The 27,996-nt window shown below is 33.9% G+C and overlaps 1 protein-coding gene and 1 non-coding gene across 6 annotated transcripts in view; both read left to right on the top strand.

The window, feature by feature from the left end:
- GRIA4 (glutamate ionotropic receptor AMPA type subunit 4) overlaps window positions 1–27,996 on the top strand; it is a 520,825-nt gene that overhangs the window by 45,721 nt on the left and 447,108 nt on the right. The window lies entirely within an intron of this gene.
- On the top strand, window positions 14,383–14,454 carry TRNAE-UUC. Its single transcript has one exon. It is a non-coding gene; the product is annotated as a tRNA-Glu (tRNA).

Here is a 27,996-nt window from a genome sequence, read left to right as displayed (position 1 = left end):
ACATAAAGAAAATGTGGACTCTATTCTTAGAAATATTAGAATCTGTTTATTATTTGCTGCTATAAAACTCTTCCTCTATATGGAAATTTCACCTTCAAAGGCTGTAACTTAAAGCAATGATTATGGGGTTAATGGTTTAAATAGTGACATGGATATTATGTGATAAGTGAACAACATATACAAAAATATACAACTGCATATTGGACTTTCTGATTGAAGTTTGGCATGAATCTTGCGTTTTATTTAGTAAGTACATTAATTTAAGAGTCTAAATCAAAGTTGTCTATTTGAAAGGAATGTGTTTTGTTGTTTATGCAAAATTAGATTAACTTAAATATGAAAAGGAAAAATAAGATTTATATATTTAAAGAAAGTTCAGATGGAAGGCATTTTCTCTGTCATCAAAAATAACTTTAGATTTTTATTATATCTTTTAATTTAAATATTTGTGTTTACAACTATTTTATCATTAAATTCCTCATTTTTAATTTTATTTTAGAGAAACTATTAACTAGCATATTTCATAAATATAGGAAAATTTAAAAGTTGAAGACTATTCATGTAAATGTCATATAGTTTCAACTTACAAAATGTTTGTGTGTCTGGTATTTCTTAGTTTCCAAGTAATCACCAGTATTACTTAAGTATGTATAGAAATTGACTATATATATATATTTCAACATTCAAGTTGTTATGGACATTATCACCATGCACCAGAAAAGATTAAATTTATTAAACAATTTATATACTTAAATTTTCAACTTAGTATTTACAGAGAGAAATAGTGATGAAAACATCCTTTACCTGTTTGAAGAAAATGGCAAAAATAATGTTATAAAGTACAAAGTGAGTTTCCTAATTTAAAAAGAGGTTGAACTTATTATTTATTTTTAGTGCTTACTTATGGGTATAGAAATGTTATACTTTCTGCTGTGAATGCATCTAGAAACCTGAAGCATTTATGCAGAGGTAAGATGTTGAGTTTGGACTAAATTGTCCTTTATCAAAAAGCATCATGATTTTTCATAGAGGAGTACCATTAATGCAGTAGGTATTATAATAAATTACAAATATTTGGGCTGAATAAATATTTAAGTGCATCTCTTTTAGGTTTAAGTTAAGATGTCTCTAGATGAATATGCTACATGCCATGAGTTTATAGGATAAAGAATGAAAGAACTGAATTTTCATTTTTTATACTGAATAGATTTCTTCTTTTAAAACCTGTAGTCTACATTGTAAAAATAAAGCTCAGAAAAATAAGTAACTGATCTTTAAACAGAGTGTTTTAAATGACCTGGAATTCATAAAATGATCTGTTGTATTACAAAGGAAAATCTGAAGTGTGTCTAGAAAAAGAAAAGAGAAGGTTCACTATTTTAGATAAAAAGATGTGGGATTAAGAGGGGTGATTTCTGTGGGAACAAACTGGTGGAGGTCTATGAATTCAATATGCGTAAATTAATGCAGAAAGAAATAAGGGTCTGAAGGGAAAATTATTGACAAATAAAACAACAGGTAGTAGAAATTATTTTGGCTGTGATATTTCATATTGTCAAGAAAAAATTTAGAAGGATATAGGATTCAAGTATGAAATGAACAACGACTTCCACAAATCTTTGTTGAATTTTTGAAGGAAGTTTCTGAGAGATGTTGTCTATGGAAAAGTAGCAGAATGTAATAAACTCATAATTTCCTCCTTAATTGTGACTTGAAAGGTAGGTTGGTAATTAAAACTCCTGTTGAATTTGAATTTTAAACTTTCAGGTCAAGATGATAGACTGAATTCACACATTAATCTCTTCTTCCAAAACCCTAAAAATGATATTCAAATAATTAAAAAATATAAATCCACATTGATGGAGGTAGTGGGGAAAGGCCATCAGTAGATCCCAAAATGTTCACAGAAACAAAGCCAAAAAGGAACCAATGAATTTAGCCAAACTCCAAGGAGATTCATGAAACAAAAATACCTGGAAGTTCCATAATATTAGTTCGTTCCTCACCCCCATGTGACAGCTGCTTGGGTTATTAACCCAAATGTCACCTATGTCAACCCCCACACTTTTCCTTATTGGAAGAGATGGCTGTCACCATCACAGGTAAAAGTGCCAAATACTCACTTTTGAAGAATCCCTTATATCTTGGTCACGAGCATTTGACCCAGCCCTGATAAGTTGGATGGGAGGAAGTCTTGAGAGACTTCTGGGGAAGATTTTTCTCACTAAAGTAAAGAGTGTTAGGAGAAAACATCTTTTTTCTTTATCATATTTGTCATGTCTACCTAGGATACCTGGAATTGCCACAGCCTTTTGGGACTAAGGGCTAAGCCTATGACCTCTTCCCTAAATAGCATCAATGAACTTATGAATTAACCCTGGAATAACCTACCTTCATATTTCTAGTTGTTCCACATTGTTTAAGGCATTTTATTTAATTATTGTGTTACTTCAGGCCAAAATTCTCCCAACATACAGCCTCAAATAAAACCTCTAATTGACAAACTCCTACCATGTCCAGAGTCCCAGTCAATTTTCTATTGCTTTATTCTAAAATATGAACAAATAGGCACCAGACTTTTGAGGAAAACCTGTAACATAATATTAAAAGAATATCAGAAAAAAAATACCACAAGGAAAAAAGATAATTCAGTGAAAAGAACATAAATTTAAGACTAAAACCACTAATTATATCATCAGAACATTCTTTGTCCCTAGTAACTTCTGAAGTCACAAAAAAACTATATGTAATATGTAATATATGTATCCTGTTTAGATTCTGATTCAAACAGCCTTTTTAGGGAAAAAAATCATTTTGAGATAAACAGGAAAATAAGAATATGGGCTGGATATTAGATGAAATCAAGGAATTAACTGTGTAGGTAAGATAAGGGCATCATATTAGATGGTGAAAATTTACTTACTTTTAAAGAAATTGATCCTTAATTCCTTGTACAGACTGATGTATAAAAATGATGAGATAACATTATGTCTGGGCTTTGCTTTTAAATATAATCCAGCTGAGACAGGAGGAGCAAAAGAAGGGGAATATATAAGTAGTATGGTAAATTCTTGATGATTATGAAATTTGGGTGACAGGATATGGGGTTTAAGTAATATTTTTTGCAAGCATAGTTGCCCCTAGAGAAGACTTGGTTAAGGAAAGATGAGACAAGAGATTTTATTGTCCTTATAGGACTTTCTATACCACTTGATTTTTCTGAAAATCATGCTCATATATTTCAATAATAAAAAAACTTAATGAATTTATTCTAATAGAACCATTAAGGAACTGTAAATTTGAGGTGATAAGACTTTTAACTATGCAAAGTGTGTGTGCCTGTATGTGTGTGTGTGCACACCAAATGTATTTAAAAATATGAACTCAATAGTATTGGACAAGGTTGAAAGAATGTGATGTGACAAATCAGGCAAGACTTAACAAAGCAGATGAGATTTTATTTGTCATAGAGTAATAATGGGTCATGTACATTTAAGCTACTCTATACACAATTAGAAATTTGGCAGTCTACCATATCATCTTATATAACCCTTATGAAATATCCATTTCATAGGGTGGATAGGATGGGAATTGAGAATGCTAATAGACCAAAGTGAGGAAGTTAAGTTAAGAAGGAAAGGGGGATCAGTCAGATCAATAGGACTAAGCCATAGTAAACAAGTCCATAGTAAAGTGAAAGTATTGAATTTTTAGAGAGAAAAATTTTACTCTATACTTATTCTGAAGTAGAATTTTGAGAAAGATGGAAAATACTACATGGCAAAGCAAATTCTACATAATAAAAAGGGATTCATAGAAAGGTGAAAGTAAATGATGTAGGAAAAAGTTGAACATTTCAGAAAAGATAATGGTTGAAGTCAGAAAAAAAGAAGTTACAGGCTGAGGCTGAGATTTCCACAGAGTCAGTGAAAAGAATGATGGAGGGACATATCTATGTTCTTTAAATTACAGATGGAGGTATCATTGTAGTGGCACTCACACTCTCTCTCACACTAAATCCTCTGCTGTTTACAGCTATGACACAGAAAGCAAAATACTACATAATAAAATAGTTTCTAGAAATTAGTGAACAAAAGCAATTTTGCCAAAAATGTTTACATAGCAGATAATACAAAGTGTCCTTATACCTTTATGAAGAAATATTGTTATCGAATACCAGTAATTATTATAAACATGTCTCAGAGAATGAAAAATCTTTAAAAGAAAAACTGTCTTGAAAACCATAAATCCTTTATATAAAGTACATCAACTTACTCAACCAATTTTCAATATGGAGAAGTTTATACATCTTAAGTGCATAAGATTTCTGATTCAAAAGTTACTTGGTTAAGAAAATTCATTGTATTATAAAGCTCTCTTCAATACATAAATTCAACAAAAAGATCTCATTTTAGTAATAGAAATTGTCTAAATTCATCTATTTCTTCAACAAATATTCATTGCAAATCTATGTTCCAGGCATAAGAGTTATATAGATAAATAAGGCACAGTCATTACTCCCAAGGAACTCATAGTCACATGTGGAAAATCAACATGTAAATATGTTTTTTTAATAAATTTATTTACTTAATTAATTTATTTATTTTGGCTGTACTGAGTCTTCATTGCTATGCACAGGCTTTCCCTAGTTGTAGCGAGCAGGGGCTACTCTTTGTTGCAGTGCACAGGCTTCTCATTGCGGTGGCTTCTCTTTGTTGCAGAGCACGGGCTCTAGGCACATGGGCTTCAGTAGTTGTGGGACGTGAGCTCAGTAGTTGTGGCTCATGGGCTCTAGACCACAGGCTCGGTAGTTGTGGTACACGGGTTTCGTTGCTCCACAGCATGTGGGATCTTCCCGGACCAGGGCTCAAACCCCAGTCCTCTGCATTGGCAGGAGGATTCTTAACCACTGCACCATGAGGGAAGTCCCTGTAAATATGCTTTAAAGTTACAATTGCTTCAATAGACATCTGTATAATATGACATGAAAGTGGAGATGATAATAGTACTCACAGTGCTCAAGTTTTCATTCATCGTTGCTAGTAGGTTAGTGAAAAAATAAGAGTTCTGGAGCCAGACACACCAGATGGTGAATCTGGGCGCTTACTAGTTATAAATCATAATAATAATATTTACCTGGTAGGGTTGTTAGGAAGACTGAATGAAATGCTGTATGTCACTAACAGCACAGAGACTATCACATAGTAAGTGATTATTCCACTACTCAACAAATAATGTATTGAGTGTCTAGTGTACAGAGTGAACTAATCAAGATGTTGGGGATACCTTAGAGAAAAGGCAGCCAAGGTATTGCTTCCATGGCTTGTAGATTCTAGTGATGGGAGTGGTTAGGAGAGGTCTCTCATTTGAAGTCCATTTTTAGCAAAGATGTGAATGACTCAGAGTCAGACAAGTGAAGATTAGGAAAAAGAAAGTCCAAACTAGGAGCCCTGTGATAAAAATGAGCTTGTTGGTTTTGAAACAGAAGGAAAACCAGTGTTTCCAGCATGAAGATAGAGTGGCAAGTAAGAAAGAAAATGGAACAGATGAGATCCAAGAGCTATGGGCATGTAAGGACTTTGAAAACCAGAATAAGGAGCTTTGATTTTTATCTCAAGTTGGGGTAAAGCAGGAAAGCAACATAATCTGATGTATAAATTAAAATGATAACTCTAGCTATATTATATGTATTTTGTAGCTTTGATGCACATTGCCACAAATATTATCTGACACTTCTGTGGCAGAACCAGCCGTCTTTTCTCTCTGTAAAATAACTTGCTAAAATAACCAATTAAAATCTTATTTTGTTAAACTAGTGTGATTTCATTACCCCTCTGTACAAGGCAGCAATATTCTGGTCTGTCTTCAGAGGATAAATCATCGTGTGATCAAGTGGTTAAATCAGATAAGATGTCAAAGGGGACTCCAATCAAGATGGTGGAATAAGAGGGCGTGGAGCTCACCTCCTCCCACAAATACATCAAAAATACATCTACATGTGGAACAGTTCTCACAGAATGCCTACTGAACACTGGCAGAAGATCTCAGACAGCCAAAATTGCAAGAAAGGTCTCCACCTAACTAGGCAGGATGAAAGACAAGAAATAAAAAGAGGAATCTGGATGGGACCTGCACCCCTGGGAGAGAGCTATGAAAGATGAAAGGTTCCCACACCCAGGGAAACCCCTTCACCAGTGGGGAGGTCATCTGGGACAAAAACGTAACTTCAGAGACTCAAAGGAGAGTGCAGAAGCCAGTTTGCCGTAGGCAGTACCACACAGAAGGTCCCTGCCACCTCCCTGCACTCCCCAGTCCAAGACGTGCATCTGCTAGTGTGGGCAAAGGCTCAGTGCTGAAACTTGGGTTTCAGAGGACAGACCTAGGGAAAGGACTGGGATTGACTGTGTGGAGACAGCCTGAAGTGGCTGCAGTGTGATACAGGCTGCATCTAGGGGTGTACATCGAAGAAGACCAGGCCCATCAAGGAAGGGAAGCACCATTGTTAACAGGCGCATGAAAGGAAGGAAAGAGTCCCCCATAGCAGCCTTTTCCTCAGCACACTCTCAGCCAGCACAGCACCACCTATATGAGCTCTGGAATCCTGCACATGCCTGTGGGTTGCCCACATGCAGAGGCAGGGCTGAAATCTGAGCTGATTCCCAGGGACCATGTGATTTAGGAAGCAGGGATGAAATCTGAGCCTTCTCCCTGCAGGTGTGTGATCCACAGGTTTACAGCCTCTGGGGCTTTCTGCCGGACATCCCAGTGGACTACAGGTACTCCTGTGGCTGAGGCAAGTCTAGCATTAGCAACCATAGGCTGAGTGGGCACGAATATGTGGAGGTCATGCCAGGGTCTGTGCTGCTTCCATAGCTCCCAAGGCAGGTCCAGGTGCATGACTGCTGTCGTGGTACCTGACTTCAGTGGAAATACACCTACAATCTCTGGTGGATTTGTAAACACAGCATCTGAGGGACACCAGGGCCGATTGCCTGCATTCCTATGGTTGAGGCAGGGCCAAGGGCAGTGCCAACAACAGTGCACTTTGTGAGCCTGTGCAATGGGTGACAGGCAACACCACAGAATGCAGTCCTCTGTGGAGAGCAGAGGATTACTCAGTGGCTCCTCTCACAAGAGGAGTGCTCCAATCTCACCTACGTCACACCGCAGCTCAGAAATGGATCTGGGGGCTTCTACTCCAACAACTAAGGAGCAGACCCTGCCCCTGGCAGGACTGTGACAACAACAGAGCAAAGAGGAGACTCCATTTAGTATCCAGTGCAGGCTTTGGTAACAACACCACCAGTCACACCCACGATCAAGGAGATAAAGGTCAGCATACACTGAGGAAAGATGCAGCAGGCATCCATACTAAAAGCAGCCCTCACACAACAAATATTAAAGCCATTCATGCTACACAGGGATGCTCGCACATAAAAGCAGCCCTCCAAGACCACAATGGATAACTGTTTCCCCCAAACTCATAGACTCAGTGAAATATAAGTAAAATGAAGAAGCAGAGGAACCACTCCCAATTAAAATATCAAGAAAATTCCCCTGAAAGAGCAAACAATGAAAGAGAGCTTTTCAGTCTAATAGATACCAAGTTCAAAAAGGAGGAAATGAAAATACTGAAGGAATTAAGAAAGGCTATTGATAGAAAAGCAGATTACTATAAAAAGGCATGAGAAACTATAAAGAGGAACCAAGAAAACTTAGGCAACTCATTTGCCAAGACAAAAACCAAGCTAAGGGCGATAAATAGCAAATTGAATAATGCAGGAGAATGATAAGTGATCTGGAAGATAGAATAATGGAAATCATCCAATCAGAACAGCAGACAGAAAGACAAATGAAAGAAAAACAATACAAGAGAACTATGAGATAATATAACATTTGCCAATCTACACATAATAGGGATCCCAGAAGGAGAAGAAAGAGAAAAGGATATCAAAAATGTATTTGAAGAAATTATAACTGAAAACTTCCCAAATTGGAAGAAGAAAACAGATATCTGTGTATGGGAAGTACAGAGGGTCCCCCAAAAGATGAACCCAAACAGACCTATAACAAGACATATTGTAATTAAAATGGCAAAAGTTAAAGAGAGGATTTTAAAGGCAGCAAGAGAAAAAAAATAATTTCAAAGGAACCCCCAAAAGGCTATCAGCTGATTTCTCTACAGACACAATGCAAGCCAGAAAGGAGTGCAAGATATATTCAAAGGCCTGAAAGGGAAAAACCTGCAACCTAGGATTCTCTACCCAGCAAGATTATCACTTAGAATAGAAGGATAGAAAAAGAATTTCTCAGACAAGGAAAAACTAAAAGAATACAGCAATACTAAACTTATTCTAAAAGAAACACTAAAAGGTCTTCTCTAAATAGAAAAGAAGCAAAAATCTGTAGGAAAGAGAAAATCCCAAATGTAATGTAAATCACTTAAATAAGCCAGAACACAGATATTTTTTTAAAACTCAAAAAATTTTTGTGAAAGAAATAACCACAATGAACAGCAAAAAAGATAAACATAAAGGTGTAAAAGTGGACATCAAAAAATCATAAAATGTGGAGGGTAGATTTTTTAAAATGTGTTTGAGCCTATATGACTACCAGTCTAAAGCAAGTAGATATAGGAAGGGTTTAACATACTTGAAAAACAGGGTAATGTGTTTTTATGTTACCCAATTCAAAAACACAATAATTTCACAAAAACACAGACATAATACAAAAGAAAACCATCAAACCACAAAATGAAAAAGAAAGGAACATAGAAAAAAAATACAACTGGAAAACAAGGTTTAAAATGGCAATAAATATGTATCTATCAATAACTACCTTAAAAGTCAATAGACTACATGTTCCAATCAAAAGGCATAGAGTGGCAGATTGGATAATAAAATAAGAGCCTACAATATGCTGCCTACAAGAGACCCACTTTAGGATGAGGACACATATAGATTGAAAGTGAAAGGATGGAAAAAGATATTTCATGCAAGCAGAAATGTCAAAAAACTGGTGGTAGCAACACTCATATCAGACAAAACAGACTTTAAAACACAGGCCATAAAGAAAGATAAAGAAAGACACTATATAATGATAAAAGTATTAATAAAAGAGGATATTACACTCATTAATATATATGCACCAAATATAGAAGTACCCAAATATATAAAACAAATACTAACTGACATAAAGGGAGAAATTGATGGGAATACAATCATAGTAGGAGATTTTAACACCCAACTCACATCAATGGACAGATACTCTAGACAGAAAATCAATAGAGATAACAGGACTTGCCTTTTAAGAGGAAACAGAGACCCTAAGTGATACAATAGAACAGTTAGACTTCATTGATATTTTCAGGATATTACATCCAAGAAAACCAGAGTACACATTCTTTTCAGGTGCACATGGAAGATTCTCTAGGATTGACCACATGTTAGGAAACAAAATAAGCCTCAACAAATTTAAGAAGATAGAAATTATTTCAAGCATCTTTTCTGACCACAACAGCATGAAACTAGAAATCAACCACAGAAAAAGAAATGAGAAAATAAAAAAAAAAGAAACAGTTACATGGAGACTAAACAACAGGCTACTGAAAAACCAGTGGGTTAGCAATGCAATCAAAGAGGAAATTAAAAAATACTTTGAGACAAATGACAATGAAAACACAATGATACAAAATCTATGGGATACAGGAAAAGCAGTACTTAGTGGGAAGTTCATAGTGATGCAGGCCTTCCTCAAAAAACAAAAAATCTCCAATAAACAACCTAAGCTACCACCTAAAGTAATTAGAAAAAAAAGAACAATCAAAAACTAAAGTCATCAGAAGGAAGGAAATAATAATCAGAGAGGTAATAAATAAAATAGAGATTAAAAAACAATAGAAAAAAGTCAATAAAACCAAGAGCTGGTTCTTTGGAAGAGTAAACAAAATTAACAAAGAATATGATGAGCAATTATATGACAACAAATTGGACAACCTAGAAGAAATGGACAAGTTTCTAGAAATATACAGTTCACCAAAACTGAATCAAGAAGGAACAGATAATTTGAACAGATTGATCACTAGAAGTGAAATAGAATCTATTACACTGTTTATTACATTATTAACACTCCCTACAAACAAAAGTCCAGGACCAGGTGGCTTCACTGGGGAATTCTACTAAATATACAAAGAAGAACTTACACAAATCCTTGTCAAACTCTTCCAAAAGATTGAAAAGGAAGGAACACTCCCAAAGTCATTCTGTGAAGCTGTCATTACCCTGATACCACATTCAGACAAAGGCACTTACCAAGAAAGAAAATTACAGGCCAATATCTTTGATGAATATAGATGCAAAAATTCTCAACAAAATATTAGCAAAACAAATCCAACAACACATAAAAATGATCATACACCATGACCAAGTTTGATTCATCCCAGGGTCAAGGATAGTTCAACATATGCATATCAATCAATGTGATAAACCACATCAAGAAAAGAAAAGGTAAAAACCACATGATCATCTCAATAGATGCAAAAAAAAAAACATTTGAGAAAATTCAACATCCATTCATGATAAAAACTCTTACCAAAGTGGGTACGGAGGGACCGTATCTCAACATAATCAAAGCTGTTCATGACAAACTCACAGCCAGCATAATATTCACTGATGGAAAGCTGAAAGCCTTCCTGCTAAAATCTGGAACAAGACAAGGATGCCCACTCTCACCACTTCTATTCAACATAGAATTGGAAGTCCTAGCCACAGCAATCAGACAAATAAAAGAAGTAAAATGTACCCAAATTGGAAGGAAAGAGGTAAAATTGTCACTATATGCAGATGACATGATATTCTATATAGAAAACCCTAAAGAATCCACACAAAAACTGCTAGAACTGATAAATGAATTCAGAAAGGTAGCAGGATACAAGATTAACATACAGAAATCAGTTGCATTTCTTTACATGAACAATGATATGTCAGAAAGGGAAAGTTTAAAAAGAATCCTTTTTAAAGTTGCATCCAAAAAAATATTTAGGAATAAACCTGACCAAGTAGGTGAAAGACTTATATGCTGATAACTGTAAAATATTGATACTGGAAACTGATTCAAAGAAATGGAAATATATCCCATGCTCTCAGATTGGAAGAATTAATATTGTCAAAATGGCCCTACTACCCAAAGCAGTCTACCTATTTAATGTGATCCCTATCAAATTACCCTTGAGGTTTTTCACAGAACTAGAAAAAATAATCCTAAAATTTATATGGAAACATAAAAGACCCAGAATTGCCCAAGCAATCCTGAGGAAAAAGAACAAAGCAGGAGGCATAACCTTCCCCATCGTCAGACAATACTACAAAGCCACAGTAATCAAAACAGCATGGTATTGGCACAAAGACATATGGATCAATGGAACAGAATAGAGAGCCCATAAACCCACACTCCTATGGTCAATTAATCTATGACAAAGGAGGCTATAATATACAGTGGAGAAAAGACAGTCTCTTCAGCAAGTTAGGAAAGCTGGACAACCACATGTGAATCAGTGAAGTTAGAATACTCCCTCACACCACACACATAAATAAATTCAAAATGTCTTAAAGACTTAAATATAAACAAGGCACCATAGAACTCCTAGAAGAGAACATAGGCAAAACATTCTCTGACATAAATTGTAACAATGTTTTCTTAGGTCAGTCTACCAAGGCAATAAAAATAAAAGTATTAATAAACAAAGGGACCTAATCAAACTTACAAGTTTTGCATAGCAAAAGAAACTATAAACAAAACAAAAAGGCAACTCCATTTATTTGGACCTACCCATGCTGACTCTCACTTCAGGTTTTTAACCATTACTCTTTATTGTTGTAGCACTGCCCATGGAGAAAGGCATTGGCACAAGACCAGGTGGGATGCTGCAAGGAACTAGGGCATAATGCAAGGTACTGGACACTGGAAATGAAAGGAGGCCAGAAAGTAGGAAGCACAAGTGTGAAGTGATTTATCTGACTGTAGTATATAAACAAAGCTATTAATTAATTCTTATTTTTTACAGAGCCAAAATAAAATATATAAAGCACTGCTAATTTCTCAACTCTTACTTGAATTCAAAAACTCTCCTTTGGGGAGCAATTTATGCCAAAATGACTTCATAAGTATTCAGATGAAATTAGGAATATGTTAATACATCACATCTATTTGTGAGACACTTCCTACAATGAATTTAATGCTGATAAATTATTTTCACAGAAAGATAGTACACAAAGTTTGGTCTCCATGCCATTTTTTGAAGAACGTTTATGCTTACTTGCATGCAGGTATGTGATAGATGGATGCTTTTGGCCAAGAAGGATCCTAGTCATAGTTTTCACCTGAACATGGAATAACAACTAGGAATAATCAAGTGAAATTCAGTTATTTATCAAAACCAAGGGTCTTTCCACCTTTTTAAAAAACAATTTGCGTTATTTTAATGTTTTTCTGTTTAGAGACAAAGTGAGGGCCGTGAATAGGTGAGACTGTGTACTTAAATACTTTAAACCACAACCTGAGAGTTCTTAAAATGTAGTTATTAATGACAGTGTGTTAATAACCATTGTTTTGCTCTCTCAAGGGACAAAAAATAAAAGAAACCATTTTATTTGATATAAATCTCAAAGAACAACTTATTTTAATTTCTATCAATTGTACCCTATTTTTCACTGATCCATTCAAACAATATTTATTGAATATCTATTATGTGCTGTGTACTATGTTAGTGCTAATATATATTTCCATAAATGTTTATGATGTCCTTCCTAACTCTCTATGAAAAACTATGGGGGAAAGATGACAAGAAATAAACTATATTTTATCAAAGATTCATTCATGTAGATATTAACATGAAAGTACTCCTTCATGACTTCTGAATTAACTGGTTTAAGCAGATATTCTGGAAAACTTAATCTCTTTTTTAAAATATGAGATAATGATTATACCTAATTGAGTCAGTGTTTGGCATAGGTTTATTGTTATTTTTGTTGGTATTATTCAAATTGTATGATTAAGTTACTGAAGAGAATCTTTAGTATCTGGTATGTGTTACTTTGATCATTTTTGAATTAGTTATTCATAAAAGAAAAGCTAAGTAGATGTTGTGGTTACCTTACCTAAATTATACTGGCTTTCTTTCTGTTTGGTTTTAACTTCTTAACCTGATCAGCATCTGCCTTATATGAAACATTATTTAATTTCTTCCTTTGTTTTTGCTTCTGAACACCCCTTTTGACTTAAAAAAAAAGTCATGCTTCTTTTTGGTCAAGCTTAAACTGTCAATTTCTTAAGCATCTTCCTGAATTGATTATCTACTCTCTCCACTGAGTATTGAAACACATGGTCTCAAGATTGCTCAGTCTCTTCAGTTGTTCAAGTGGAGCATGAAACAAAAGGCATTAAATACTTCCTACAAACAGGCCTCTCTAGCTATAGTGAAAATACTTTCAAAGTCACACAACGTAACTACCCATATTCAGAGCCATTTATGCACATATTGCAGGCAGGGTAATTCAACTTTCATACTTTTTTTTTTTTTTTAATTAAGCAAAGGCCAAGTAGCTATATACCTTGTGCTGGATTCTGTTTGCTTCCACCAAATAAAGCAGATTTGATGGCAAAGTACCTTGTATGAAAATACCCTACATTTATCTTCTATGGATTTAATGTTTATTAAAGATTATGATATAAACTGCTATGGTGATAAACATAGAGAATTGATAACTGCAAAAGGCAGTCAATGCCTAGAAATCAAAGTGGTGTAGAATGGAAATGAAAATGAGGGTGTCAAGGACTGGCATAACCCATATCATTAGACTGTTTTGAAAAATATCTCAGAAAGAAATGACCTCTTGTTTTATTTGTTTGATTTTTACTATTTTTAATTGCGCAAGTAATCCTTTGCCACACAGTAGAGATTATCATACTAAGTGAAGTAAGTCAAAGACAAATATCGTGTGATATCACTTATATGTGGAATCTAAAAAAAAAAAATTATACAAATGAACTTACCTACAAAACAGAAATAGACTCACAGAGATAAAAAAACAAACTGATTATTACCAAAAGGGATAGTAGTAAAACAACAAGGACCTACTGTATAGCACAGGGAACTATATTAATATCTTGTAATAACCTATAATGAGAAAGAATCTGAAAAAGAATGTGTGTATATATATATATATATATATATGTCTGTATATATACGTATAACTGAATCACTTGCTGTACACTTGAAACTAATACAACATTGTGAATTAACTATACTTCAATTTGAAAAATCTGAAAATATTAAAGAACTAATAGTCTCCTTTGAGCTTGGTTTAAAAAGTGAATAAAGGGAATTCCCTGGTGGTCCTGTGGTTAGGACTCAGCACTTTCACTGCTGTGGCCCAGGTTCAATCCCTGGTCAGGGAACTAAAATCCCACAAGCCACACAGCATGGCCAAAAAAAAAAATAAAGTGAATAAAACCTGAATTCTTAATCCCAGTATCTTTCCTGAGCTTTGTTCATCTGTTTCTAACCTTCTTCTGCTGGACATTGCCAATTAGATGCCCCTGGCACAATGTCCAAAAAAAATTTACTCCTCCATCATTTGCTGCTTTTTTTAGAGTACATACATTTCAGTCACATATGCCAGAAAACTGGGAGTCATTTTTATGTCTCCCACACTTCCTACACATTAATCACCAAACCCATGATACCCCAGAATTTCTCTTATTCTGTCTTTTCTTCCACTTTTATAGCCTCTGTTCTAATTTTGTCTTATTGCTGAATTATTACAATAAACTTTTTCACATGTACCACCTTTACACTAATCTCTTTGGACTTCATTTTCCATACCAGAATAAAAACATCTAATTTTATATGTATAATATATACATATAGCCATATACATATATATGTTGTTTGTTTAAAACAAAAACAATATCCTTGCCTTATGATCACCTTCAAAATTCTTTCCTTATTACCTTCAAATTCAGTCATACAGGCTGTGCAGTCACTGTGCTTTTATTCATGCTGCTCTTTCTGACTGGGAATACTTTAACCAAACCCTTATACAAACAAATAAAATCTCACAATCTCTCACACAAGCCCAGCTTCACTTTTTCACCCAGAATGTAAAATGCTATGATTTATTTTCTCACAGATCTATTTTGATCCTTTATCACAGGATAATCACAATGCATTGCACTTCATGGTTAACTTGTTGGTCTCCCCAACCCTATTCCTTTATCAAACTTGGAAATCACTGTATAGCAAAGTGACTCAGTTTTACATATATATATGTATATATATATATATATGTGTATATATATATGTATATATATACATTCTTTTTAATATTCTTTTCCATTATGGTTTATCACAGGCTATTGGATATAGTTCATCACTAATTATTAGAGAAATGCAAATCAAAACTACAATGAGATACCACTTCACACCAGTCAGAATGGCTGTGATAAAGTCTACAAATAACAAATGCTGGAGAAGGTGTGGAGAAAAGGGAACCCTCCTACACTGTTGGTGGTAATGTAATTTGGTACAGTAACTATGGAAAACAGTATGGAGGTTCCTCAGAAAACTACAAATAGAATTACCATATGATCCAACAATCCCACTCCTGGGTATATATCCAGACAAAACTGTAATTCAAAAAGATACATACACCCCTATTTTCATAGCAACACTATTCATAATAGCCAAGACGTGGAAACAACCTAAATGTCCATCAACAGATGAATGGAGAAAGAAGATGTGGTACGTGTATACAATGGAATACTACTCGGCCATAAAAAGGAACGAAATAATGCCATTTGCAACGTGCAGATGCATCCTTATGCCTTTCTTCCATAGATACTTCTCCCTCTCTGACCATTTCTGGTAAAGCTCCTTTGCTTTCATTTGTTCATGTGATTAGATTAGGCCTGCTTGGATAATACAAGATAATCTCATCTCAGAGTCTTTAACATTAATCATTTCTGCAAGGTCCCTTTAGTTCTGTAACCTGTATTCACAGGTTCCAGGGATCAAAACATGGATGTCTTTGTGGGACCATTTTTCTACCTACCATACCTTCTTTTCAAAATAGAGAATGGCTTGGGGAAGTATGAGAGAGAGTTAAAAGGACCATACAGAGGAGGTGGTTAACAGAAGGTTCATTTCTGATGTAGATAATAAATCAAATGAGGTTCAAAATAAGAATCATATTAGGGGAAGAAAGGTTAGATAATTATTATAATATCACCTACTCTTAAGGAAATATCTATTAATACTGGTAAAGTTCTATTCCATTATTACAACTGATATTTATAGACTCTGTTAAAATGTACATCACAGACTCCACACACCACAGATGCTGACTCAGGAGGCCTTTGCTGAGGTGCAGAATTTTGCTTTTTAACAAGCATATCAGGTGATTTCTGATGACTGTGTCCATTTACTACCATCCTTCAAGAAATGATGCTGTAGTATTTATTTCTTTACCACTGGAGCTAGAACAGCTTAATTGCTCTAACTGGAATTTTGAACTGCTGACTCTGGAGAACATATATTATTCAAAAGTGACATTTAGTATGAAATAGAACAGCACAGTAACAAATTTTAAGTTAATGTAAATAGAATGATTGGGGCTTATGAAAAATACAACTTTTTAATCAGTTACTACAATTCTTTTATCATTTAAGGATTGTGTACAATTAAAATGAGTTGAATATCAAAATAAATTCATTGATTGGCCACTCTACACATAAATCTGGGCCAACTGCTCTGTGAGGATCAAAGGAGTATTCTCTGTGGTCACACCTTTAGAAAGCATATTTGATCTTACCCATTCTGCTTTAAAGCTAAAGAGAAAATAATTTCTCTAATGGAATGTTAATGGAAAAATAGAGTTAATGTAGCTCATAAATTACCAAAGAAAATATTAGTTTTAATATTACTGTATTTAGTTTACTATAAATATAATACAAATTGAAGGACACTTTCTAATACTAAAGCCCAACTATGGAACTTTCCCATAAAGAGAAGTACAGTGATCCAGCAGAAATAGATTGACATTTTAACATAAAATTGAGAACGACTTTCTGATGCAGAGCTTAATATTGCTTTGTAGTGACAATGATAATGGTATCCTCAGAGCCAAATAATTAGGTATAATTTTATTTTACTGAATTACCACCTGTTATTTAACCCAGAGATGCAGTCATCTCCATGAGTTAGTTAACCTATGAGTACTATAAGAAAAAATATATGTTAATTAAAGGCTTATTAGAAAAATTTATTTTTCTAATTTCTGATTATTTTTACCAATCTAAAACTTGTTTACTACTTTTATAGTTTTGTTATCAATTTTCATACATATTACAGATATTTATTAAATACCAGCATTCATTTAACAATTTATTTTTAGATTAGGTAGGTCACATATTTCCTTGTAGCTGAATTGAACTTTCTTAATTGAAAGAAAGCTCAGTTAACTTTTCTAATTAACCTATTCTAATCTATCCCCTTTGCTCTTAGAATAACTCTAACCACCTGAAGGGGGCTGGAAAAGGTCAACACCATCTGACTCCTACTCCCCTCTCCAGCCTAAAACTAGGTTCCTGGCTCCAAGTAGCTCACAAAATAATTGAAAAAAAAAAGAAGCCACCTTGAAAACACATAAAGTGTTATATGGCAAGTGACATTAACATAGAACTATTCATATATAGAATATATATATGAATATATATATATATATATATACATATTTATATGTAGAATAGGGTGTACAAGTCCAAATAAGTTTCCTGACCTTTGCACTGGAGTTGGCAAAATGTAAAAGTAGAAGGAACCCCTTAATAAATTGATACAAATAAAATAAATGTTTTCTTCTATATGAAAAAGAAGCAGTTTTACTCTTTACTCTCCCTTTTGTTAGGACTTGGAAAAGGCTTTTATCCATTTGCTATGAATTTTGTGAGCATGACAAGATGTCAGCTCACAATTTACCACTCTCATTTTTTCCACAATCATCTCTCATGAAATAACTCTATTGTATTTATTAGTCTTACTTAAGAATAAATATTGGACTATTAATTAACATTTGTTTAATTAAAGACAAGAAAGTACTCAAAACAGGTGCATGAGTTATTTATTATATTCAGAAACTTTATGACTGATGAAACTATTTCTTAAAGTTATCTACATCGAATTATGAGATCAATTGAATATAGTTTTAAAGGCAAAAATTTTAAATAGCAGGGTATATCTAATGTTTTTTAAATGTAAGTGGATTTTCATGTGTTCCTAGATTTTTTTTTAATGTAGTGAGATTCAAGGAAAGAACTATTTAACAACCACCTGCATATGTAATCCATTTAAAGTTACCTCTATATTTGAAGTATAATCTGTTACTTACCTGAATTACATATGAAGCATGAAGAATGTGAAAATATATGTGGAAATGGAGAAATAGTACTTGAAATATCTATTTCTTCTATGTAATAGTGAAATATTCTACCAATTTCTTGCAATCATGTTTATGTATGTATTTTGATAACCTGTATATTCCATGGTATATTAACATTTTGCCATGCAAGTAAATCAGTTTTATAATTAATTTTAGCAATGTTGGATTAAGATGAGGTTAGCAAAGTAAACAATGTGTGTGAGTGTGTGGCAAGAGAATTGGGTAATCTTTAAATTTATTCAAAGAAGCCAAGTCCACATCTCTATAACTTGATACCTACTAGATGATTTAGAAACCCATTTGCCTATGATGAGTTTTGTTGAAAGAAAAAGGATGGAGTAGACTTCTGAAGATAGTAGTAACACTGTGGCCAAATACAGGCTACATTACAATTCAGTCATGGACAAAAATTATGAATTTCTATCTGGTGGACAACATGGTTTCAGTATGTCAGCAATTTTGAAATTGTCTGCATAAGTAGTGAACCCAGCTATTCCAGCATTTCCATTAAGATATGTATACTGCCTCCGAAGCCTATATATATTGTATTATTGCATTTATTACTACTGGGAATTAAAAGTATGCATCAAAAGGAAAGCCTAGTTTCCAAGTTTAAAAAAGGAGTATTGCAAGAAGAAAATGGAGGGTTACTTTAGTATCCCTATCTGTAAATATGAAACAAATCTTTTATGCCATGAAAAATAAAACAAATGCTGCTTCAGGTGAGAAGCTCAGTTGTAAAATCAAAACCTCAGTAGCACTAGGCCATCATCTCAGATGAAAGTATTAACCTTCTCTTAATCTTCAGGGACTTGTAAGAATTAAAGATATAAGTGCCTATGTAAAAAAGGAAATCTCTGCATGGAGAACATTTTTAAAGTACTAAATGGGCTCCTTGGGGATATGTTCTTACAGTAGCTGACAGGCAGAGAGTTATGTTCTTTTCAAGATTTTCACTATAGCTGAAACTCAGGAAAGCTAGTCAATTAATGGCACAGACTTTGAGTTGATTTCTGTTTTCAGGTAATTAGGTATGAATTGATGTCAACATATAAAAATTTCTATGGATAATTGCTTCCCCCTTGTGCTGATGCTCTCTTTGTAAATAGCTATCTGCCACTTATTTGTATGAAACTTTTTTTAAAACGCGTGATATTTGTGACCCAGGGTAACTCTTAACTGAAATCTTCTGCCATTTTGAATTCCATAAGAATATAATTACTTGAGTCATCTGCTTATTGACATAATCAAAGAACAATAGTTTAATATTTAGGAGTCAAAGCACAGTTTATTGACCAGTAGATTTAATTAATCTTTAGAATTCCTCTCTTGCTTAATTTTTAATAGAAAACACTGAGGAATTTAAAGAAAGCATAACCTGACACTTAAAAACTCTATCTCAAGTGTCATACCCTTCCTCAATTGGAATTCAGTTTTAATTTTTGTTTTTGTTTTGCGGTACGCGGGCCTCTCACTGTTGTGGCCTCTCCTGTTGAGGAGCACAGGCTCCAGACGCACAGGCTCAGCGGCCATGGCTCACGGGCCCAGCCGCTCCGCGGCATGTGGGATCTTCCTAGATCGGGGCACGAACCCGTGTCCCCTGCATCGGCAGGCGGACTCTCAACCACAGCGCCACCAGGGAAGCCCCAATTTTAATTTTTGAACTGTTTTCTTAAGAACGAGGTCTATAAGGATCGTCAAACATTAGAGTTATTATCCAATTAATTTCAGTGTTTTTTATGACCTTGGACTCAGAAAATCTACTTCTCTGTAATATTTGATTTCCTATAATAGTGCTGTCTTATTTTCAGGATCCAAATATCATTTTTTTAATTGTGGAATCACAGGTTTTTGGCAAATGTGAGTATTTATATGTTCTGATATTTATACTATTTCAATTATCCAATTTAAAAAATATGATACGTATCTATATTCCAGATATATTTAGTCATTTTATTAATATTTGTTCCTAGACTAACTGTAGTGATTCTAAGAATGCATGAAAGACATTATCAGTATGCCTTTGATCCTTTCACAGTAGTCTTCTCACATTTATAAATGTATTAATTTATTCAACAAGTATTTAATAAACACCCAATAACCAAAATATGTTAGGCACAGGGCATATGTTAATAAATAAAATAGAGAATGTTCTTTTTAAAATGTAGTATATAATAAGGATGTTAAGTATTGAAAAGAATAAGAGGAAGTAGGTGAGCACTTACACTACTGATAGATAAAAAATTGTTATAGCCACTGTATAAGGAAATTTTGTAGTAAATAGCATTATTAAAAATAGGTGCATATTCTTTTGGAACCAGCTTTTGGTATCTGCTCTAGAAAAATACCTGCACAAGTATACAGAAGGCCATTTCATTATTTTACAGCAGAATTGTTTGCATTAGATAAACTAGAGAAACAAACCAATGTTCTTCCATCAGTAATGGCTAAATAAACTACATTGTAATACTATGCAAGAATTTGAGTGAATAGGACAAAAGTTTCTTTGGGTTTGTAGAACATATTCACTAGATATCTTATATTTTAAAATATCTATAAAAACAAATCAAGATATTTACAGGGGTATGTGTGTGTATAAATTCATAGTAAGAAGTCAGAAATGTATACATGAACTGATAATAGTAGCTCCTTGTGGGGAAAGAACAAGGTATGTGAGTGATGGTAAAAGTTAACTTCAGCATTATTTCTCATATCATAATATAACATTTGTAAAATTAAAAATAAATACCAAAAATAAAATGTAGTGTGATGCATGCTGTAGAAACATGCAGGAGTGAAGAACAGTAAGTGACTAATTTTAGGTAGCTCTAGAGCAGGGAAATAGTTCACATTACTGAGTTCAACAGACATTCACTGTATGTGTTACATTCAAAACTGCATTTCACCAATTTATATTTTAAAGATTTCATGGAGGTATGATATAGGGTTTGTGCAGCTTTTCCCATGGCAAAACTTCCTACAGTGGCATTGGATATTGTTTACCCCAAAGTCTCACACTTAGGGCAGCTACTCCTCGCCCTCTCCACTGCCCACCCTGCACCCTATGCTGTTTCCTCTTTGGTGTCCTCCTTCCTGGTCCTATGAATCTCAGCAGCCCTCTCTTACCAAAATCTTCTAGATGTCACACATGACCCTCCCACCTCAGTGTACCTGTGGAATTAAAGTATCCTATTCTCTAGTCTGTTGCTTTTCTCATGAGGAAAATCTCTCTCTGGAATTCTGGCTGCTGAAATGTTTCACCTTGTTATGAAGTGTATCTGCTAAACATTGCAGTGGGTGCTGTGCTTACCAAATGAGTTGGGTAAAATCTCATCTTCAAGAAGCTTCATTTCTAAGAGGGGAAAAAAGACAGGTTGACCAAGAAGTGTGCTAACGTTGTGTAAATGTAGAGATAGAAGTATGTAAAGAGGACATTGATCATAAACGGTTAAATTTAAATGGAAAGGATGGAAAAAATTTCACAGAGAAGGTGAAATTTTAAGTGAACATTGAAAGAGCAAATGTTGCATTTTCTGGACCCTGAAGGATGAGCTTAATGATTAAATTTAAGATAATATATTTTAATAACCACAGAAATGTTCAAATACTTTAGTATTGCTAGAGAAAAGAAGTCTTGGGGAGCAGAAATAGAGGGAGGTGAACATTTCCCTTTGCACACCTGCTATTGAATACTTGGTAATTACATATGAATATAAGTATATTACATAGGTCACACGCTTTTAATAAGAAAAATGAGCAATTAAAAAAATTCAGTTATACTAAGTACAGAATTTGTAAAGCACAGAAGTAGCCCTATATAATGTCATTGTTAAATAAGTGCATATATGTGAAAAAATCAGACTTAAAGATAAAATTATCTTCAGTATTTCCAGATGAGTGACAAACAAGTGATTCAATCTCTAATTTTTGTTTATCTTTAGAATGAATAAATAAATAAAGATAATCATTAAGCTATAAAACCTTAAATATAAACTGCCTTTGAGCAATCATTGTAACTTTCTGGTGTGTCCTCTGGTGAAGTTAAGAGAAGGACAAAGTGATAACCACAGTTAAGCAACGCACTCTTGATGCATGTAATGTTAACTGAACAAGAAGTTAACTGGGCAAAAATAAATTGAGGTAGCTTTCTTCTGTTTTACTCAGCAGGAAACATTCCTAATGAACTGCATGATCAGTTAATAAAGTATCAACAAATTAAGAAGATGCAAAAAAACGGGAAATGGCCATGCAATACAATTAGCAATTTTTTTGAAAAGGAATTTACAAATTCAAACAAAGAGTTTACCGTCCCTAAACAAAACAAAGCAAAACTTCAGTTCAGATCTTGAGAAAGTGCTGTATATTGTAACTATCTTTTTAATGTGTTTTAGACCACCACATCTCAGATTCCTTCTTGTCTTTCATACCTAGTATTCCCTAGTAGTCACTTAAAAAATAGCATAGCCACATAGCAATTTCAGTCTAGAAAGAAGATAATATTTGAGTTGAGACCTGAATGAGGGAACTAGCCAAGCAAATATCTACAAAAAGAATTTTAGGTTCAGGAAACAGCCATTGCAAAAGCCAATCTGGCTTGTGTGCATGAACAATGGAGGTATTCCTAAAAGGTGAGGTCACAGAGGCAGATAGACTAAATAAATATTTGTAAATTATGATAAGGAATCTGGATGTGTTGCACTGTAATCATCTATTTGTCTGCATCTTCCATAAGCCTGTTCAGAGACTAACTCCATCTCATCTCCCAGTGTATCACTGAGGTTCATACTGTGCCTGGCACTAACTAGACACTATGTAGATATTTTTTGGATGAAATGGTAGATGAACAACCTATTTTATTGGAATTTGGTACTTCTGTATATAACTTCTATTCAAGTATGTACTTTAAAAAATATTATAATTTATGTATTTGAAAGCCTGGGAGCAAGCTATATTTAAGCCAGGATTTGGGTCACTAACAATAATAAGAAAGTTCTCTATGAGTAAATGTAAAGGTCATGTGGGGTCTCAATTATGTAGATGCTTTAAGCTAAATCTAGTTCAGCATTGATTATGATGTTTCCTTTCTCACATAGAACTCTAATGAGCTTTACCCATTATCTTGATCATTAGTGAGCAAGCATTTCAGAAGATTAAAGACAGCGGTCAGCTGAAAATGGTTCTCACTTGTCTTATTCACTTTAATTCTATATTTAATTGGGGAAGCTAATGCTTTTCTATTTCAGTTTTCTATTCATAATTGTTGCCTCATGAATGCAGTACGGCTTTTGACATTTCATGTAAGCCACACAGAATTTGTATTCTACGTTTATTTAAGCAACTCTAATAACCTGTTGCTTCATGAATAAGCTCTATGTTTAGCATCCAAAATTCACCTCTGAATTTCAGCTTTTGAAATTAATTTCTGAGTGTTTATTCACAGAAGCTTCTCACTGAAATTGCCATTCAGACTGATGTCAGTGAAGCACATCAAGATATTATGAGATGAGACTCTGAATAAGTCATTCTAGATAATTTTTTAAAATATATTTAAGCTAAAAGCATATTTAAAAAGCATAGTATTTGCAGAAGTAAATAAAATGAAGTGATATTTAATCATAGAGGGTGGGATGTGAGGTTTTTTGGGGGTAAAGGGGTAAGTTAGGAGAGAACTGTAGTTAATTTTCCCACTTGAAGAGATTTCAACCTTGAATTGTCAGAATGTCTTCGAGAATATTGTTTAATGAAAAGAAAAAGACAAGATTTGGAGATTCCACTAAGGAAATTGTGGTTTAGTGAATGATTAGTCAGGGTTCTCTAGAGAAATAGAACTGATAGAATGTGTATTTATATATGGAGAGTCAGAGAGATTTATTTTAAGGAATTGGCTCACATGATAATAATGGAGGCTGGCAAATCCAAAATCTGCAAGGTGTTTTGGCAGGCTGGAGACCCAGGGAAGAGCCATGGTGTAGTTCAAGTTCAAAGGCCCTCTCCAGGCAGAATTTCTTCTTGATTGGGGAAGGTCAGTTTTTGTTCTATTAAGGCCTCAACTGATTAGATGAGGCCCACTCACACACAGCAGAGGCCATCTGCTTTACTCAAAGTCTACCAATTTAAAGGTTAACCTCATTCAAAAAACACTGTCACAGAAATATCCAGAGTAATGTTTGACCCAATATCTGGGCAATTAGCTCAGCCAAGTTGACACATAAAATTAACCATTACAAACCTACCCCTTGTCACCTTGTCACCTCTATGCATCTCCTAAATTATACTTAATCTCTCAATAAGGACAATAATAAGGTCATAATTCTGCCTAACATGATACAACCAGCCTGCATACAACTGAAAATGGCTAACCCTTTTTCAAGTACAGGATGCAAAGTCCTTGTGTGATGCTTACTCTTCTCCTTGACATCCTGTAACTTAACTATTATGATGTAAAGTTAACAATACTTGAATACTATAATACAAAGTAAATGCATCTTCTGTTACATGATAAGAGGATAAGAGAGGACAGAAAACACATTTGTTTCAAATGTGTTTTCATATGTGAAAACACATTTGTAATAAAATAAAGAAAATATTCATGACAATTATAGTTCTGATTTCTATATGGTCATGTGGTCAGAGCAAGCATGTCAGCTGGTCATGGTTCATTACTTGGTGGGGAGACCCAAACCTTCATTCCTGAGATATAGATATTTGGATGTTGTATGATACAACCATTCAGGTTTTCTAGGAGCTTCTAACTGAAGACAAATTTATTTTTGACTTTCTTAAGTACTGTTTCCAAAATATTAAAAAGGAAATACCATTAATGGTGAAACAGTAAATATACTGAACCATTTCATCCCCCAACTCTCTTCAGGTTGGAATCCCTCAGTGGCCAAAGACAAGACATTTCTTTGAAATTTGTAATTTTAGCAACAAAGTGCATACAAAACTACTATTTAACTCCATCAACTTTTATTTGCTTTACAAACTAGTGCTTTTCAATGACTTTCTATCAAGTAAAATGAGCACTTCAAGGGTCGTACACTGCTCTTTTCATTGGAGACCAGTATAAGCAATGTGTTCAGAAGATATACTTAGGGTCTGTCTACTTAGCAGTGGGACTTTAAACAGATAGCAAATAATGCACTTCTTGACTAGAGATATGGTCAGCCCTACTCTTACTTACAGTTCCAGCCATGGGCATTACTTAACCCTGGGTACCAAAAGCAGTCATGATCAGATTTGTGCTGTTTCACACTGTTATTTTAACCCAGCACTGCAGTTGGCTCAGATGATTAATTAAGCAACACTACAATTTAAAGAAGATCAGTGCTTGGAACCCCCACACTAATCTCTAGGAAATGACAGTCACTTTCACAGTAATAAATGATTGGACAGCAACTATAGTTGTCTTTAGCAAAAACTGTATGCTTGAACTGATGATGCATATTCCAGGTGTGAAGAATGACAAAACCTTCACCTATCATATAAAAATATCCCATAATCTATCCCTTTTTTTTGATAGGTCAAGTCCTCCCAGAGGGAAAAAAGATCTATCCTCTAATATTAATCGTACCTTTGAAATACATAACCTATTTATAATAATGGTAGGTCTTCGAGTTTTCTAGTCTTAGAACTCTAAGGAAATAAATTGACAAACTAAGGTTAAAACACTTAAGATAGAGTGGATGTATAAGAAATCTAAAAATCTATGTTTTTTCTCTGTATATTAAACATATATATTAAATTTTCAGGCATTTCATTCAATGATATTTAATGTTATATTTTAAGTTTGTATTGCACTTGATATTTTGCAAATTAATCATTGTATATGATGGCCCCTAAAATAATATGTCATTAACTAATATTAATTAGTTGGTTTTTTATTTGCTCATACCCAGAATCAATCTGAAGCAGCAAATAACTAGTATCTTTGACACTTTTAAAAATCTACAGTTTGATTGGAAAATGTGTGATAACAGACAATATTTACTTAACTTGGAACTAAGCTTAAAACCAAGGCTTCTGAAGGCCAAAGGAATGTTTTTTTCCAGCATAAAATAATATATAACCAACTTTTTAGAAACTTCCTTAGATTTTAATTTATGACTCATTTATGCAATATTTCATCAAAGAGTATTGATATATAAAATATTTCATTTCATTTGTTACTCATGGAAATATTTACTACTACTTTCTAACTCTTGTCTGGTGTGAATAATAACATATAAAAAAACCCATCATCTTTATCAAATAATACACAATACATTGATTTGACTATTTGATCATAATATTTAGATAGTGCAGTGTTGTTCAGTATCATACAATTATGAAAAAAAGCAAGGAGAAGAAAACTGAAAGTCTTAAGAACCTAATGGAAAGAGTGAAAATAGGGAAAGCGGAAGATATAGAGGAAATGGAAATAAATGCATATTATTGGAGTGGGGGTGTGCCACACTGACTGTTTCAAGGGAAGCTTAGTGTCAGTATGATCGATTTTGCGTCATCAGGATATTCTGAGCTTAAGAATTTCATGGATGCCATTATACAAATAGGGAACACAGAGGTTGCATGATTTGTTCATCATTATACCATGTATCTGTTACAACTGTATGTAATCCTAATGCTCTGTGTCTCAGTCATTTGTTTGGATGAATGAGTTGCTTTTGTTTCAATTGCTAAAATAAAAATATATGAAGATTTTGTTGGCTTAGACTGACCACACTAAAACAAAAGAAAATAAAACAACCTTAGGTGATTTTCTTTTCTGAGGAAAAATAGGGTAAATAATGTAACCTAAGGGAAAAAAATCAGTCCTGCTTAATCTTACTTCAGCAGAGAAGGAAAAGAATTTGGCTTACTTAAACTCTGTCTATTCTAAAGATGGACACTTTAGAAATAGTATTAACTTTTCAAGAATTGTTAATATTGCTTAAGTTGATGCACCAGTATTTATTAATACACTAGAAAATAGTAGACTAATGTTCTCATAAAGAAAGTATATTTTTTAAAAAATCCTTTATCTTAATTTCATTATAAAGATTACTCAGTATTTGGTGTATGCCTTGTTTCCCATAAGTCATGTAAAGATTTGGAATCTTGAATAACTATTTGCACTGATTTTTCTTGTGAATAAAAACAATATGACTAATCTCCTGGCTAAAAAAGAATATTCCTCATATGGGTTATAGCATTTATTATTAGGTAACACATCTATTTATCGATTATTTGTCACCTGAATTCTTTTGAGTCTGGTTTTGTCACCAAAATCCTAGCTACAAAAACAGAGGGAGAGAGAGAAGGAAGGAAGGAGGGAAAGAAGGAAGGAAGGAAGGAAAGAAGGAAAAAGTGAGAGAAAGAGATAAAGAAAGAAAGAAAGAAAGGAAGGAAGGAAGAAAAGAAGGAAGGAATGAGAGAGGCCAGGAGGGACGGAGGGAAAGAGAAAGGAAGAAAGAAAGAAAGGAAGAAAGAAAAATTCTTCACACACCCATAAAACTGAAATACGCCC

Source organism: Phocoena sinus, chromosome 8, assembly GCF_008692025.1.
Source record: "Phocoena sinus isolate mPhoSin1 chromosome 8, mPhoSin1.pri, whole genome shotgun sequence".
Taxonomy (NCBI): Eukaryota; Metazoa; Chordata; class Mammalia; order Artiodactyla; family Phocoenidae; genus Phocoena; species Phocoena sinus.
Note: the sequence above shows the minus strand (reverse complement) of the source record. Positions and strands in the feature narration are given on the sequence as shown.